The following is a 15,377-nucleotide window of genomic DNA, read 5'->3' as shown; positions in this document are numbered from 1 at the left end:
AAAGGTCCCAGACATGCAGTGAAAGTTTCATGGCTACACTAGGTGGGGCGTGGATAGATATGAAAATGAAAACAATTAAAAACCTATGCCCAAAGTAGAAAACATGACAGATATGGTAGTAGTAGACTTTTTTTTGAGACATCTCATGTTTCCCCAGATCTGGCTCTTATTGGTCTGGAGTCTGGGCAGATCTTGATAGGTTTTTATTAAAGATAGCTGAGACAACGCTGAATGATACATCCAGAGTCTCAGAGATTCCAACTGAATTAGGTGAAATGAAATTAACAAAATAAGTAAAACTTCTTTCTATTGAATATATTCCATTTTTAGGCACCTTCTATACCAAGCACTTTGACATTTTTCAGATAAGGAAACTGAAGATTAGAGAGATTAAATATATTTTCACTTACTGTATTATGCTCCTAAACAGAAAAGCTTGAATTTGAAAATAAGTCTGATCTCAAAGGCTTCATATAGTCTATTTTATTTTTTAATTCGGACATATAACTTTTCTCCTTTAGGGCAACATCTCTGGACGTGGGCGAAAAATTAGAAAACTTCTAGGTAGGGGAAGTTTTCCCTACTGAGCATGGCAGGCGTCAGTGTCTCAGGAGGCATATTCATCTAGCTCCGAATACTGGAGGTCTATGCCCTGTAGTCGTTGGGTCTTTTCGCGTCAGTGCTGAGTGAGTGCTGGTTGGTGTTCGACAGGTCAACTTCTCCACGCCCCTGAAGCTATTTCCTTCCACGGCCCCAGAGGGCAGCCTGCAGCAACGACTCCCCTGAGCCCTCTGGTGGTCGATCCCTATGAGTTTCCAACTTTCCCTGGGGGATCAATGTTCCCAGGAACATTTTGAAAGCCCCGCGGATGTTGCGCAGGGAAGCAAAGCTGTGTGACACCACTTAGAGTCACCCTCATAGCTTCCGTTTAGCTGTTCTGGGGCATGTCCACTAGCACTGTCCCAACTCAAGATGACTTCTCAAACCTGCCAAGTGTGCACTTTCGGATAATACAGGGTGGATTCTATCACTAAAGTTCAGGAAGAATCGAACACAGATATCTAGAGGATGTGGCAGCAAGTCCTAAATTTATTTCTGTATGTCCCTCAAAATGCACAGTGTGATTTATTTAAATTGATTCCAGAAGCAGCTTTGGATATATTAGACTTCCCCAAGGTAAATATTCAAGTAGCCCTAGTAACAATCTTAGGTTATATGGGGTAGTATAATTATGATTTTCTGGGATGTTTTTGGTTATATTTATAAAAATACTTAAATAACTGACAGATTTTACATAGTCTATTGTAGGAATGTGATCAGGGTTTTTAATATAATCATGATGACATATTCCATTAGTAATTTATCATCAATTTAATATAACAACTCTAGATTATTCTTATTATTTGAGCATATAAATATATGTTTGTATTTAAATATACATATACTTTAACATGTATAGTTTGCTTATCAAATATAGACAAGTATATGTTTATTTCACTGCTTCCACTGGAGCTTACTGATATGTTTTATTGTATTTAAAATGCAAAAACTTATTTTTTTAATTGCTGCTTTAAAATACCTATAATTGCAATAGTGAAGACTCAGTCACTATGTCTTTATGGAAATAAGATATAGATTCTTAATAAAATTTTCATTAGATGTATTCTGTTCAAAACCACCCTGTTATCCCTTTATTTTAATAAACAAATCAAAGCAAATTTGATTTGTTGAGGAAATATTTACAGGTGACTCAGTACAGTGTAAAGTGCTGTAGAAGCTGTGAATAGGAATCTGACAGGATTCCTATCTGCAAAGTTCAAGGGTAGAAATAAAGACAAATATCTAAATAATTCTTACTTTAAAAGACCTAACAGTGGAATCTCATCATCTTAACAAACAAACTAATTATCTTAAAAATAAAAAAAAGTAAATTTACAATTTAAATAGTGCTGGAAATACTGTCCATCAGTCCTTTCAGTGTTGGCTGAGCGAACATGACAGGAACACTCAGAGCTGTGGCTCCTCTCGCATTCCCTGTTCCAGGGGCCTCTGAAGAGTGAGCATGTTGCTGAGTGTGATTCTAACTTTTAAAGACATGCATGTATGCATTTTTTCATATAAAATGGACCCTAAAAGCAAGCAAACTACTTTATCTGGTGCTCAACCAAAGAAACAGGAATCTGTTCTGATGCTGGAGGAAAAACTGGCTGCGCTGAACCAACTCACGGTCTCCAGTGACGTGCCTGTCAAAGGACTTCTCCAGGGTAATTATTCTTGATTTTATTTCTGATTTTAGAATCTCAAAGGTGTGACTCTATTGTAAGATAAATATCATCAGAGAAATGCACACAGCTTGAGTGCCAGGTTAGATAGTTTGATTTTAATTTGCCTTATAGTAAGATGCTGTTGAAGGTGATCATAACACTGGGTGTTGGGAGACTAATTTGGCAGTAATATTCTAGAAGGTTTGGAGGGGGAAACTGAGGCAGAGAGTCAACTGAGAAGCTGATATGATTGTAGAGGTGAGTAAGAAGTAAAGATTGTCAGACCTATTGTGGAGGTAGAGTAAATTAACCTTTTTTAACTGACTAGGGTGGATTAAAAAATGGAGGTTTTAAGTTTGGGTGCCCATGCGATTGGTGTTTCTTTAGCCGGGATTAGGGAAATCAGGTAAAGAACCTGTTTGGTTATGAAAATTAGCATGATTTTAAATGAAAATGTGAGGTGACTATGGGAAATTCAGATAGAGATGTGAACAAAAGAATTCTTAAAATGTTTGGCTGAGAGTACTTTCTGTTTAGGAATGGCAGTTGAAATCCCAAGAGTAGACAACATGGCTAATAAAGGTCAACCTTGTAGAAAGGAGAAGCCCAAGAGCAGGGTCCTGGGCATCACCTGCCCTTGGAGACTGGACGAAGAAAGCAAGAGGCCACCAACGAAGCCGAAGAGGGAACATTCAGAAAAAATATCCAGGGAAAGAGAATTTAAAAGGGAGAGGTGACTTTCAGTGTTGCTGCTAAAACTTTTAAGGGTTATGTAGAAAATAATGAGGAAAAGTGAACTAATGTGAAAAGAGAAGAAAGAAAAAATAACAAGCAAATAAGAGAAGAAGTACTAAAAAATAAGACAGGGTGAGTTAATTTCAGGAAGAAGAGGTGGCAGATGATTTTAAGTGCTGCTAAAGTTTAAAGGGGGATAGGTACTGAATTGGAGAGGTGGAAGTTCAGTTCTAAAATTAGGATATATAGTCTATCCAAGCATTTTGTTTCTGATTTATAAATTTGTGTTAGACTATCAATTTAAAAAATCAGCTTGTATTTAGTTACACAGTTCATTATGTATATGCTCAAAATAACGAAATTAGAAAACTGGGATTTTCTCGGAAATGACTACCAACATAATCATTGGTGATCTTTTAAGAGAAGGTTGGCCAAGTGACATTGAGAACCAAGGAGTGTGGACCACTACTCTAACTGCAAGCTAGGAGAGTATGGATCAAGTCAGAATGCAAGTCAAGGAATATATTGGAGTTGGAAAAATTATAGCTTTTTCTATTGATAAATTTATTCATAAGGGCAAGGAGAGAAAGAAGGGTACAGTTCAAAGGCAGGAAAGACCCAGAAGACAGCTCAGACTAGCCTGATGGTCTCTCTGCAGTGTGGGGACTATTTTTCAGTTAATCAGTTGCGTTTTCTTTCCGCTTTTTTCTGTGCACGTACTATTTTTAAAGCAATAATTCCTGTTTGTCCATGTACAGTACTAAAACAAGGTTGAAAGTAGACAGCCTTTGCTGCCACATGAAACTAGAAATACACAGAAAGTACAGCGAGTGCACAATCTGAGTGGAGAGTTCATACAAGCGTTCAATCAGAGAAGATGGTTGTCATGATGCTTTAAAAGCTTTTTAAGTATCTTTAAGGTTTCTCCTTAAAGTATTTCTCTGTGAAATGATCTTACTCTCTATGCCCTAAGCCTAGGAGCCTTTGACATAGAGGGGGGTAGGATGTGGATGCCTCCCTGGCAGAGATATGTTTCATTTCAGGCACGTGAGAGCAGGGTGATACTACAATACCACCCTATCCTGAATGCTCACCCTCTTTACTGGGATGTTACTTTCTCAAGTAGGCAATATTTTTCACGGGGCCCATTTGGGCACTTAATGACATTTATTGAATATGGAAAATTAGCTATAGCTTATAGAGCATATTAGTTTTAATGAGACATGATCATTATCCTCAAGGGAGTAAGTCAGAAAAAATGGGAAGAAAATGTGTTGGCAATCTTTGCCTAAATCAGCTAATGTGAGCAAAGCTTCTATTCTGCGATGAGGAGTTAATACAGTAGCAGCACCTGTCACGTGAGTGTTTTAACATAATTCGTGAATTCCTCAGTACACGGGAATCATCTTTCATTGACTCTTCCAGAAAATGTCTTGTCCTTTCTAGGATGTAGGACTTTTAGTGCTGAACTGGGAAAGTTCTGGGAAAACTGGGAGGAGCTGGGAACCCTGACTTGGAGCAGCTGCATGACTTATGCATCTTTCCACCGTGCGGCAATCTCCAGTGTCCTGATCAATCTTTCTCATTTGGTGATGATTTTAACACCCGACTTACATCCTTTTTTCCCTACTACACCTGCTTCACGTAGAAAATTCATCTATTCCTTGATTTTTGAAATTTCTTGATCTTTTCCTTTACGATCTTTTTCTTACCTTTCTTTTCAACCTTAGCTACAATTCTCATGGTCTCATCTTAGATTTTGTCCTTTGAATAACTCTGCTACCCTCAAAATCTCGGTTTCTAACACCCCACTCACCAACAACCACTTCTCTCTTTTCAGCTCACTGCTTCTGTGCTAATTTTTCCATCACACTGGACCTTCCAATCCATTCACTACCATCATTTTTAATGTTCACCTCCAGTTATCTTTATTTCCTCCTTGTCTAGACTAAATTCCATTGTCCAATTACTTGCAAACACCCTCAGGTTCCTTGCCTCCCTCTCGGCTTTATTCAGCTGGTGAAAGACTAACACTGGTAAATCCCAAGTATATGAGGAAAGCCAGTATATGTTAGTGGTTAAGGGTGTGGGTTCTAGACCTACACTCCTTTAATCCTGGGTCCAACATTTAGTAGCTAGTGGCCTTGGATAAGTTTCTTAACAACTCTGGGCCTCAGTTTCTTTATGTGTACCTACCCCATGGGATTGTTGTGGGTGCAAATGTGTCAATAAAAGTAAAATGCTTACAGCAGTGCTTGGTGCATAATAAATACCCAGTAAATATTTTCCAAGCTTGCAGTTGATGGTTGGAGAAAAACACGTAACTATGCTAACTGATCTCTTTCGGGTTTCATGACTGTACATCTTAGTCTCTGCAGTTCAGTCAACAACAGTTCGCTTTCCTTACTGATTGATTTCCTCTCTCCGGGATTACTATTTTACACCTTCTTCTTTCTCCTCAAATTTCCAACTCCTCCTTCTTGCTCCTCACTTAGCGGGTGACTGCTTCTTATCTCACTGAGAAAACACCAAGCAATCAAAATGTAACGTTATTTTACCACCAACCAACCTACCCACATCTGTAGCCTTCTTTTACAATGAGAGTATCTCTTTCCCTATTTTTAGGACAATCTTTTACTTATGCACTGCGTTCTATCTCTTGTCACTTTCTCAAGAACTTGACTGCCACAATAATCGTTTTTCTGTCTTGCATCATTACCTGTCTGATTTCTTCTCTGCTAAAATGCCTTGTAATATCAACAATCTTAAACAAAACAAAAGAAAAGAAAAAAAAGAAAAGAAAATAACCCTCTCTTTCTTCTGTGCCCTCTTTGGCTACCAACTTTCTTAACTATTCTTTATAGCCAACTTTAACGCCTCCCAACTCATGACAGTTCTAATTAGGCTCTTATTCTGCTGTTCCCCTGCAACCAGGCCTGTGTGGGCCAGTGTCTTGTCTTGTCTTACGAGCTATTCTCAGTTCTCATCCTACTCTGCTCATCACCAGTGACTGTTGCAGTGTCACAGTGCAATTGGTTACTTCTCCTTTCTTGAAAATTATTTTTCCACTTGGTTTTAGAACTCCATACTATTTTGATTCTTCTTCTTTTTTTTTTTTTTTCAGTCTCCTTGACTAGATTCTCCTTGGAACCTTTAAATGTGTTTCAAATAATAGAGTGTTCTAGAGCTCAGTCCCAGGCTCTTTTGGGCTTGCTGAAGTAATTGCAGTGACCGAAACCAGAAGTTATTTTTTTAGGTTTCACGTGAGGCAATGAGAACTGTGTTGAGTAGAGGGAATAAATACAGTTTGTAGGAAAGTTACTTATGATGATTTTATGCTGGATTTTACTTAATATCCGATCATTAAATAGAAGCAATTTTTATTATGATGAACTCAGTTCCACAAATGTTTTGTGAGCACCGGCCCTGGGGAGGGGATGAGCAGTTTTTTCCCACACATTCGGTCGGTAGTCAGGTTATCATCCTGATCCAGGGAGCAGAAACTTAACAGCTAAATCAATACCAGAACTAGAACCAGAATTCTTGGTGTTTCCAGGTCTTCGATTAAGTTGATTAACTTATTTGCCTCCCAGATTGAAATACAATAAAGAGTAAAATGTGGCTAAGTTACAAGTTTAAAAGGTATTCAAGTGGAAAATTGCTGGAAAGAATAATAAAATAGCAACCACACACACAAAAAGACAACTTTCCTTGGCGTTTTCAACTTTACCTTAGAACTGCTAAAGAAAACAATCCATTCTTGTCTTTTTCCAACAAGATCTCAGATTTTTCAACCAGCTACTACTAGGATTTTTGTATTGGTACAATTGGAATTTTTTCTGGAAATTGATTTTTGATAAAGAACAAACTAGAATATAGATAGATAATTCTATTTTTAATTAAAACCCAAAAGTTGACACTTTGAACAAATGTGTTTTGAGAATATGTAGTGATAAATGTTCCTACCTCCCTTTGAAGTTTTGAGTATAATATCAACTCAATTTGAGCACAGTTGGTCTATTTAGATTTGGGTTTTGATGAATTTAGGAGGTTTAGATATGCAGTATGTACCAAACCACTCTAAAAATAATAATGATACTACTTTCTATTGAGCAACTACTTAAAATTAGCTCTACATCTGTTATGTCTTTTATCCTTTATGATGACTGGATGAGTTGGTGCTATCCTTCACAGAAAGAAACTGAGATTCAGAGAGGTTTAATAACATTTCCAAGAAAATGAGAAACATGCTCACTGTCCTCCTATTCCCAAAAGGAAAGGAGAAAGAAACAAATAGCAGACACCACGCCTGGACCTTTCCTGATCTATCTTGTTTAATCAAAAGTAGGAGTTAACGATATAGATTGCAATATAAACTTGATGCTTAGCACTTTGTATTATTACAAGAGTACAAGTCTGAGTGGTGTTTTAAGCTAGAAAGATTTGAATTGTGTTATAATGACTTTTCCTCATTTTGGCATTGTATTTTATAGGCAATGCTTACGTTCTTGACCCTATAAAGAGCTAAAGGAACTGTTATTTTACATCAAAAATTTTTTACTTTTATTTTATGACTGCTGAAGCATTTCTGTTTTGCAAAACAGTTTGTGAAACTGTTGATCTTCATTTAAAATTAAAGTTGCTGGGAATTAGTTTCTTGATCTGTGTATATATGTTGCAATCATGGTGTTAGCCATCCTCATTTTATCATAGGCTCATGCAAGGGTAGGACATGTTAATTTGCTTAACAGTTGTTTTGCTAGAGAACTTCCTTCCATTTGCTGATTAAAAGTTGGTGAGTGGGTTTTGTTTCTTTTTGCAGTCAACTGCACTGATGTGACTATTTTGAGGTGAGTGCCTAAAAGTGGCCAAATAAAACAGAAACAAAAGTGAGTCAAGCCTGACCACATGGTGGTGCAGTAGATAGAGCTGGGATGCTGAAGATCCAGGTTCAAAACCCTGAGCGCGGGCTCACCAGCTTAAGTGTGGGGTCACTGGCTTGAACGTGGGATCATAAACATGACCCTATGGTCGCTGGCTTGAGCCCAAAGGTTGCTGGCTTGCAGCCTAAGGTCGCTGGCTTGAGCAAAGGGTCACTGGCTCGGCTGGAGTTCCCCACCCCTGCCAAGGCATGTACGAGAAACAATCAATAAACAACTGAAGCGCTGCAACTACAAGATAATGCTTCTCATCTCTCTTCCTTCCTGTCTCTCTGTCTCTAAAAAATAAATTAAATAAAGTAAGTCAGTAAAACAGAAATTGGATTCCAAATTGCTCTTTGTTAATGATTCATAATAAATTCTTTGTCTGCGATTGCTGCTAACTCTTCTGTAATCAGGTGTTAATATTTTAGGTAAAGAATAAAATCCAGATGGAGTGATGGGTGAGAACTAAGAGTTGAGGGGATGAGGAGGAGGGAAGTGAGAGCAAAGGTAAGGTACCATACCCAGAGATTTAAGTCATCATTTTGGATAACATTGATTTTTCTTGCTTTTTATTTTTAGTTCTCTAGCAGATAAGCCACCTCTTTATTTTTGTATTTATTTAAAGAATGAGAATTTTAAATCGTCCCATGTTCTCTACCTTCAAATTAAAAACATAGATACAGATAGAGAGACAATTTCTTTAACCTACTGTTCTTGTTCATTCAGGAGATGGACTTTTAAAAATAGATTCAGGGGGGCCCTGGCTGGGTGACTCAGTGGAGCCGAAGGTCACGGGTTCATGAGTTATTCTCTCTTTCAAAGCAATAGAAAAAAAGATTCAGGGGCTAAAGATCCAAAACAAGAGTTTGGTAAGTGACAACCGCAGGAAGTAAATCAGCACTGCTTTTTTTTAGTGCTGGTCTGGGTGTCTTAAGGAATATTTGTATGATTCGCATTCAGGAGCTTATCATCCTGGCCAAACACAAATACTATCATAAAACATAAGTGATTTTCAAAGGGCTTGCAGTCTTAGGAGAAGCAGGCAGGTAAGTAATTATTAAAAATTATTCACAGGAGATTATGTTCCATGTTAAGTTATGAATAAATTGTCATGGATACACAGAGGAAGGAGAGGGTGCTTAATTCTACAAAAAGAGCATTCTGTACTCTGCTTTTGGAGTTTTTATGGGATACACAGGAGTCTGGAAAGTAGTTTGAAAAGTATGGTGGATCATAAGGGTCACCCAATATTTCACCATTTGGTTCTATCTATTCACTGATTTGGGAGAATGAGAGAAACATCTCCCTTTCTCTTACCCCTCGAGGTTACATTTAGTGTCCTGCAGAGAGCCCAAACTCCCAGACTGGCCTTCCTGGGTGTTTCCTTCGGGTTGGAATGATCTGTGTACTAGTCTCTTAAGTGTCTTGAAGAAGGGACTATGTATCATTCCTCTTCTTACTCCCAGTGCTTACCAAGCACTTGGCACGTTGTAGCCTCTCAATATGTCGTGGTAAATTGCACTAAGAGGGAGAAATAAAGAGAGATGTGTTGCTCTGATCTCACCTGACCAAGCTTATTTCTCCTCCTGTCTTCCTGACCCATTCCCTTCTTTCTTTCTAATTATGGATAGTAAAGGAAATGCTTCCTTAATAAGTTCTTCAGAAACTGCTGCAGACATATTAAGGATTTCCTTTCAATTTGAAGAGAAGGACTGAAAAGCCAAGGACTCCAGCTTAATTCTTCTCCCACCCCTCACCCTCTTCTGATTCTTTCTTTGGTTCTGGGCAACCTCTAAAAAAGATACTTTGTGTTTTTCTTTATAATACAGACATAGATCATATGGTTTATGTATTACGTATTTTAGTCCTATAGGCTAATTACTGTCTTTGCTGTTTGACAGACATTCCAGATTAAAGCGGTTTAAAATAATTTTTCATTAAAAGAAACTGGAGCAGGTGGCCAAGAAATTCACATTTAAGAATCAAAGCCCTTCACTAATTAGATACTTTCTTCCACAAGATGGCGCTGTAGTTCTTCCAATTATTTGACGTATAGCAGCACAGCGTTATTTTATTTTTAAAAACATTTCCCTCTCCCCCTGTTTCTTTATATATAGAAGTGACTCATAAGAAAAAACGTAAGACTGTCAGTTCCAGTCAAGACCATATTTACTCTTTGATTTTAGTGTGCTCCATTAGAATAGCTATAGAATAGAGAATAACAAGAATTAGTACACAATGAATAATTATCAGAAATGACATATTAATATGAATGTGAATTTATAAATATGAATGTGAATATAATATAAAGCTGAATAGGAATTAGGAATTTTTAAAAAGCATTATGGATAAAATTTTAATGTTCTTTACTACCACTTGTAGTTTGGGTGTTTGAAGTGAGTGAGTTGGGTAATTAACTAGGAATTTATTTGTTTATCCTCATCTAGAAAAACATCTTAGATATATAATTGATTTTTTTAGACTAAATATATTGGTATTTAACCATATCATTAGGTTTGTTCTAAATGTTTTTTAGTTCTATTGTTTTGAAGTTAAAACTTTCCAAAATTTACAGATAAATTTGCTGTTGAATCAGTTTATAATAAAGATTGAGCCCTTCTATGTGCAAAGCACAGTTTCAACCAGCTCTACTCAAGAAAACAAAATTTCACTATTGTTTTCTTCAGATCAAGTAAATCTAAAAAGCAATATATATATCTATCTATCTATATATATATATGTATATATATTGCCAAAACTATATTTAGAAGACTTAGATTTCAAATATTTGGGGAGTGGATTATATCTGAGATTCACTTTGTCCATATTGGTCCATTTAATTAAAATTGTGTATTCATCCAAAATACTAGAGATTTTTAATTAAAACCCTAACATTGTCTTCTTATTAACATAATAAACCTATTGAATTTTAAAAGTCCAGAGTGAAGAGAAAACAAACATATCACTGTGTAATTCTCAATTTTGCCTAATTACAATGAATTTACGTTTAAAAAATTACTTAAGTTATCAACCTCTGAGATAACAGTTTGTGTTTACAAATTGCACATTTGTAAGGAATGAATTCGTTAATGTGCTAATTAGAAAACTCTTGCAAAAGAGAAAACAGGTTGTGGGTCACTTTTATTCATTTACTCTTATTTGGATCTTAGTGATGAGTGGGTGGAAACACCATGGTGAATTTCAAAATCCCTGAATGCACAGTAACAGGTGTGTTGGTACTTGAAATATTTAAGCCATGTTTACCTTTATTAGTACAGCCATCCCTCACCATATTGTGGATCACTCTTTGTGGTCTCACTGTATTGCGGATTTTAAAATTGTATATATCTAAGTTTGTGTTGCGGATTTTTCACTATATCACAGGATTTTGCAGTATATAGGTATTTTTATATATTTATTTTTTTAATTGTTTTTGTGGTAAAATAAGCATTTTCTAGCCTAAAAATTTGAAAACAATATAAAAATATTAATTAAAACATTATCATTCAAGTTGTAGTATATTCACTGGTGAGTACCCATATAGAATTTTATATGTTGTTAAAATTAGGTTTAAGAGTGTAGAAAGTATTTAGAGCATAGGAAGTGTTTATAAGAGTGTGGGAAAGGTTTATAAGAGTGTTGGGAGGGTTTATAAAGCCTTAATATATATATATAAATAATAAAATAAATATTTATATAAGGTTGCTACCTCGCGGGTTTTCACCTGTCGTGGGGGCAGGGGGTTCTGGAACCTAACTCCTGCCATAGACGAGAGACTACTGTACTGCTACTAACTGTTCTTTTTGAAGATCCATGATATGTTAAGCACATCAAGCATTTATTTAATTAACACAACAGTGGTATGGGACAGGTACCATTATTCTGCTTTCCGCAGATGAAAACACTGAGACTTAGAGAAACTAGATAATATTCCAAGGCTTAGGCAGCCTGGTGAGTGGGGGCTGGGATCTGAATGCAAATTCCTGTGATTCCAGAGCCTGTTAACCACTTTAATCACCTATCTGTGCTGTGTACCTTTTAACCACTAACCTGTATTGTATTATGTATACAACTGCCATATCATGTACGTCTTGGTGAAGGCTACCAATTTAATATGAAATGCTATGTTCTTAATGTGTAAGGAATAGCTTAGGCTTTCTAATTGTGTTGTCTATTAGGGGGACAATAAGGGCTTTTTGCAAAGGGGATTTGTCGAGTTATGATATAAGCAGCAAGCAAAGAATCTCAAGGGAGTTCCAGACTTGTCACAGGATAGTGATAAGAGGAAGGCTACAGGGGTGAAAAGAAAGCCCTTGCTTCCCCTCCCCCCCCCCCCACTCTCCTGTATCTCACTTTCTCAGTGTACAAGTATAAGCTAGCCTGGGCTCTACTAAGCAGATCTAATTGTATGAATTTTTAAAATATTTAAAACCTACCAAGTTCATTACCTTCCATCTTTTGACTTAGTCAAAAAATAAAGTGTTTCTATTCCAAAATACTCTTTGATTCTTAAAAGAAATCAGTTTTTAATGATACTTGATAAACTAAAATGGCAATTAAAGGACTTTTTGTATTATTTATTAGGGAAGATTTACCACAGATTCTGTTGCTAAGTACCTAAAAGTTATTAAAGAAAGCACTGCTGTGAATATCTTTTTTTATTCAAAAAACATTTTTTGGGACCATAATAAATTTTACTATGAAAAATTTCAAACATGTACAAAAGTAGAAAAAGGGTATAATGGTTTCCTATACACTAGCTTCAACAATCATCAATTCATGGCCAATGTAGCTTTAACATTTTCTTTTTGAGAGTCTAAGTTGTTTATTTTTTAATTGAATATATTAAGTGTCAGATGTGTGCATAGTGGTTAGACAATCATATACTTTACAGAGTGTTCCCTCCTATATTTTCAGTACCCACCTGCCCCATACATAGTTATTACAATATTACTGAGCATATTTTCTATGGTGAAAAAGGTGAGAAGACTAACAAGTACAAGTTGGTAGCTACAGAATAGTCACAGAGATGTAAATTATAACTGTGAGTATCTTCAACAGCTAGATGTTTGGATGAGATGGATTTAGGTAAAGTGAAGTCTTCTGAGAAAAATACAATTCTTAAGGCTTATACAAACCCTAATCCCAAAGATTCTTTGCTTCTCTAATTAATGCCAGAAACGGCAACTGGGCCATACATAGGACAAACACAATGAAAGGTGCAAAGCAAAGCCACATACACCTGGTGGTAGAAGGTTCCATGACTTGAACCATTTGTTCCTTCATTCATCAGCCCAGCATCATTTGACAGGTACTTAGTATTTGTAACACAGGGGGGCCTTGGGTTATGACATGGTTTCGTTCCTACAACAGTGATGTAACCTGAATTTTGGTGTAAGTTGAAACATACCCTAGCCTAAGTCACTTACCTATCCTAATACAGTTGCAAAATCATAATCTAGAACATAAAAAACACAACTAAGCCACAGAAAAAGTAAAAGGACATAAATATACTGTACTGTACGCTATACTATAGTAACAGAAAAAATGACCAAAAAATGACTGTAAAAAAAATTCCTTTATTCCTATGGTTGGTTGGCTTGCACACTGGAAGGGGCATTGTGTCATAAACTCAAAACATCTTATGTTGAGACTGTCATAACCCGAGAACTGCCTGTATACTTAATCCAAATATTTCTGATTCTTCTGTTGTAGGCATTGTGTGGGAAATGACAAGTCTTCACTTAAAAATTAAGTAACAAATTCAATATGTTGGCCTCAGTAAATGATTATGTCTTTTCCTGTACTGCCGAGTCAGCCATTCTGGGCCATACTCCTTGGTATTTATTGCCAGTGATAGTCAGTATATAGAGTGGATGGAATTTATGTATTTAGGTAATGAAATTGACCTAAATGTTTGGTGTGGTTTTAGACATAGTCACTCACATAGTTAGGTAACAAAGTGCTGTCATATATACATGGGAGTCTAGTAGAAGTGATAATAGCAATCACAGTAATAATGTTTATAATTATAATCATACATTTTACTGCATTGGTGGGAAGCAAACTTTACATGTTACTGCTATAAATATTTCATTGGTGAGCTGACTCAGCACCTTCTGTTCTAGAAACATGGTTATCTATCCCTTAGTTCCCTCATATGTAAGATGAAAAAGCCACACAAGATGGTCTCTAACTTTAAGTTTAATACTAAAGTTTTTTAATTTTAGGATTTGATTTTTCTCCTGGTCTTAAGAATTTTAAGAATTTAATTTTTAAATTTTATTGCTAGGAATACCTAGCAAGTTATCTTACACAGAGCAGACAGCAAATTTAGTTGAGTGAATAAAAATGTATGTATAGCTTTAGACCAGTATCAACTTTATATTATTTTGATATCTATTAATTGAGCATCAGCTATGTGCTGGGCACTGAACTGCTGGGGACCAAGCAGTAAATTAGGATTAAAGAACCTTTCCTCATGGGGTTTACAATCAAGTGGGAAAAAGACGGATAAAACATCTGTAAAATAACAATGATTTACAGCAAATGCCCTTCAGAGTAATGGGAGAAACGTGAGGTGAGCAAGTGTGTGTGTCGACAGGAGAGCCAGGGAAGGCCATTCTGCTACATGAGGATCAAGGGTAAGGATAATCCAGGCATTGGGAAAGTTGAAGCAAAGGTTTTTTCTTTTGTTTTGTTTTTAACATTTTTTAAAATTTAATTAATTGTGTTTACATAGATTCTAGGGTCACCCGGAATGCCTCCCCCCTCCCCCTATTCCCCTCAACATCTCCCTGGCCCCTCTCCCTACAGTGCCCTCCCCCCTTCCCTTCAGGTTTATCCCCTCCTATCATCCCTTTCCCTCTGTCCTCTTTTCCTCTGGTCCCTTTGAACCCTCCTCTGGCTCAATTCCGTTCTTCAGTTCTCATTATTCCTTGGATTCCTCAAATGAGTGAGGTCATATGATACTTTTCTTTCTCTGCCTGACTTATTTCACTCAACATAATAGTTTCCAGGTCCTCCTTATTGTTGCAAAAGGTAATATTTCCTACTCTTTCATAGCCCCATAGTAGTCCATTGTGCATATGTACCACCGTTTTTTTTTTTTGTTTTTTTTTTGCATTTTTCAGAAGCTGGAAACAGGGAGAGACAGTCAGACAGACTCCCGCATGCGCCCGACCGGGATCCACCCGGCACGCCCACCATGGGGCGATGCTCTGCCCACCAGGGGGCGATGCTCTGCCCATCCTGGGCGTCGCCATGTTGCGACCAGAGCCACTCTAGCGCCTGAGGCAGAGGCCACAGAGCCATCCCCAGCGCCCGGGCCATTTTTGCTCCAATGGAGCCTTGGCTGCGGGAGGGGAAGAGAGAGACAGAGAGGAAGGCGCGGCGGAGGGGTGGAGAAGCAAATGGGCGCTTCTCCTGTGTGCCCTGGCCGGGAATCGAACCC

The 15,377-nt window shown here is 37.1% G+C and overlaps 1 protein-coding gene across 1 annotated transcript in view; it reads left to right on the top strand.

The window, feature by feature from the left end:
* The first annotated feature begins 978 nt into the window (after positions 1–978).
* Positions 979–15,377, top strand: part of NELL2 (neural EGFL like 2) — a 489,520-nt gene continuing 475,121 nt past the window's right edge. The window contains exons 1-2 of the mRNA XM_066369010.1: positions 979–1,176; positions 2,171–2,264. The gene's annotated coding sequence lies outside the window, so the exon portion shown is untranslated. The remainder of the gene's footprint in view (positions 1,177–2,170; positions 2,265–15,377) is intronic.

The sequence above is a fragment of the Saccopteryx leptura genome, chromosome 2 (assembly GCF_036850995.1).
Source record: "Saccopteryx leptura isolate mSacLep1 chromosome 2, mSacLep1_pri_phased_curated, whole genome shotgun sequence".
Taxonomy (NCBI): Eukaryota; Metazoa; Chordata; class Mammalia; order Chiroptera; family Emballonuridae; genus Saccopteryx; species Saccopteryx leptura.
Note: the sequence above shows the minus strand (reverse complement) of the source record. Positions and strands in the feature narration are given on the sequence as shown.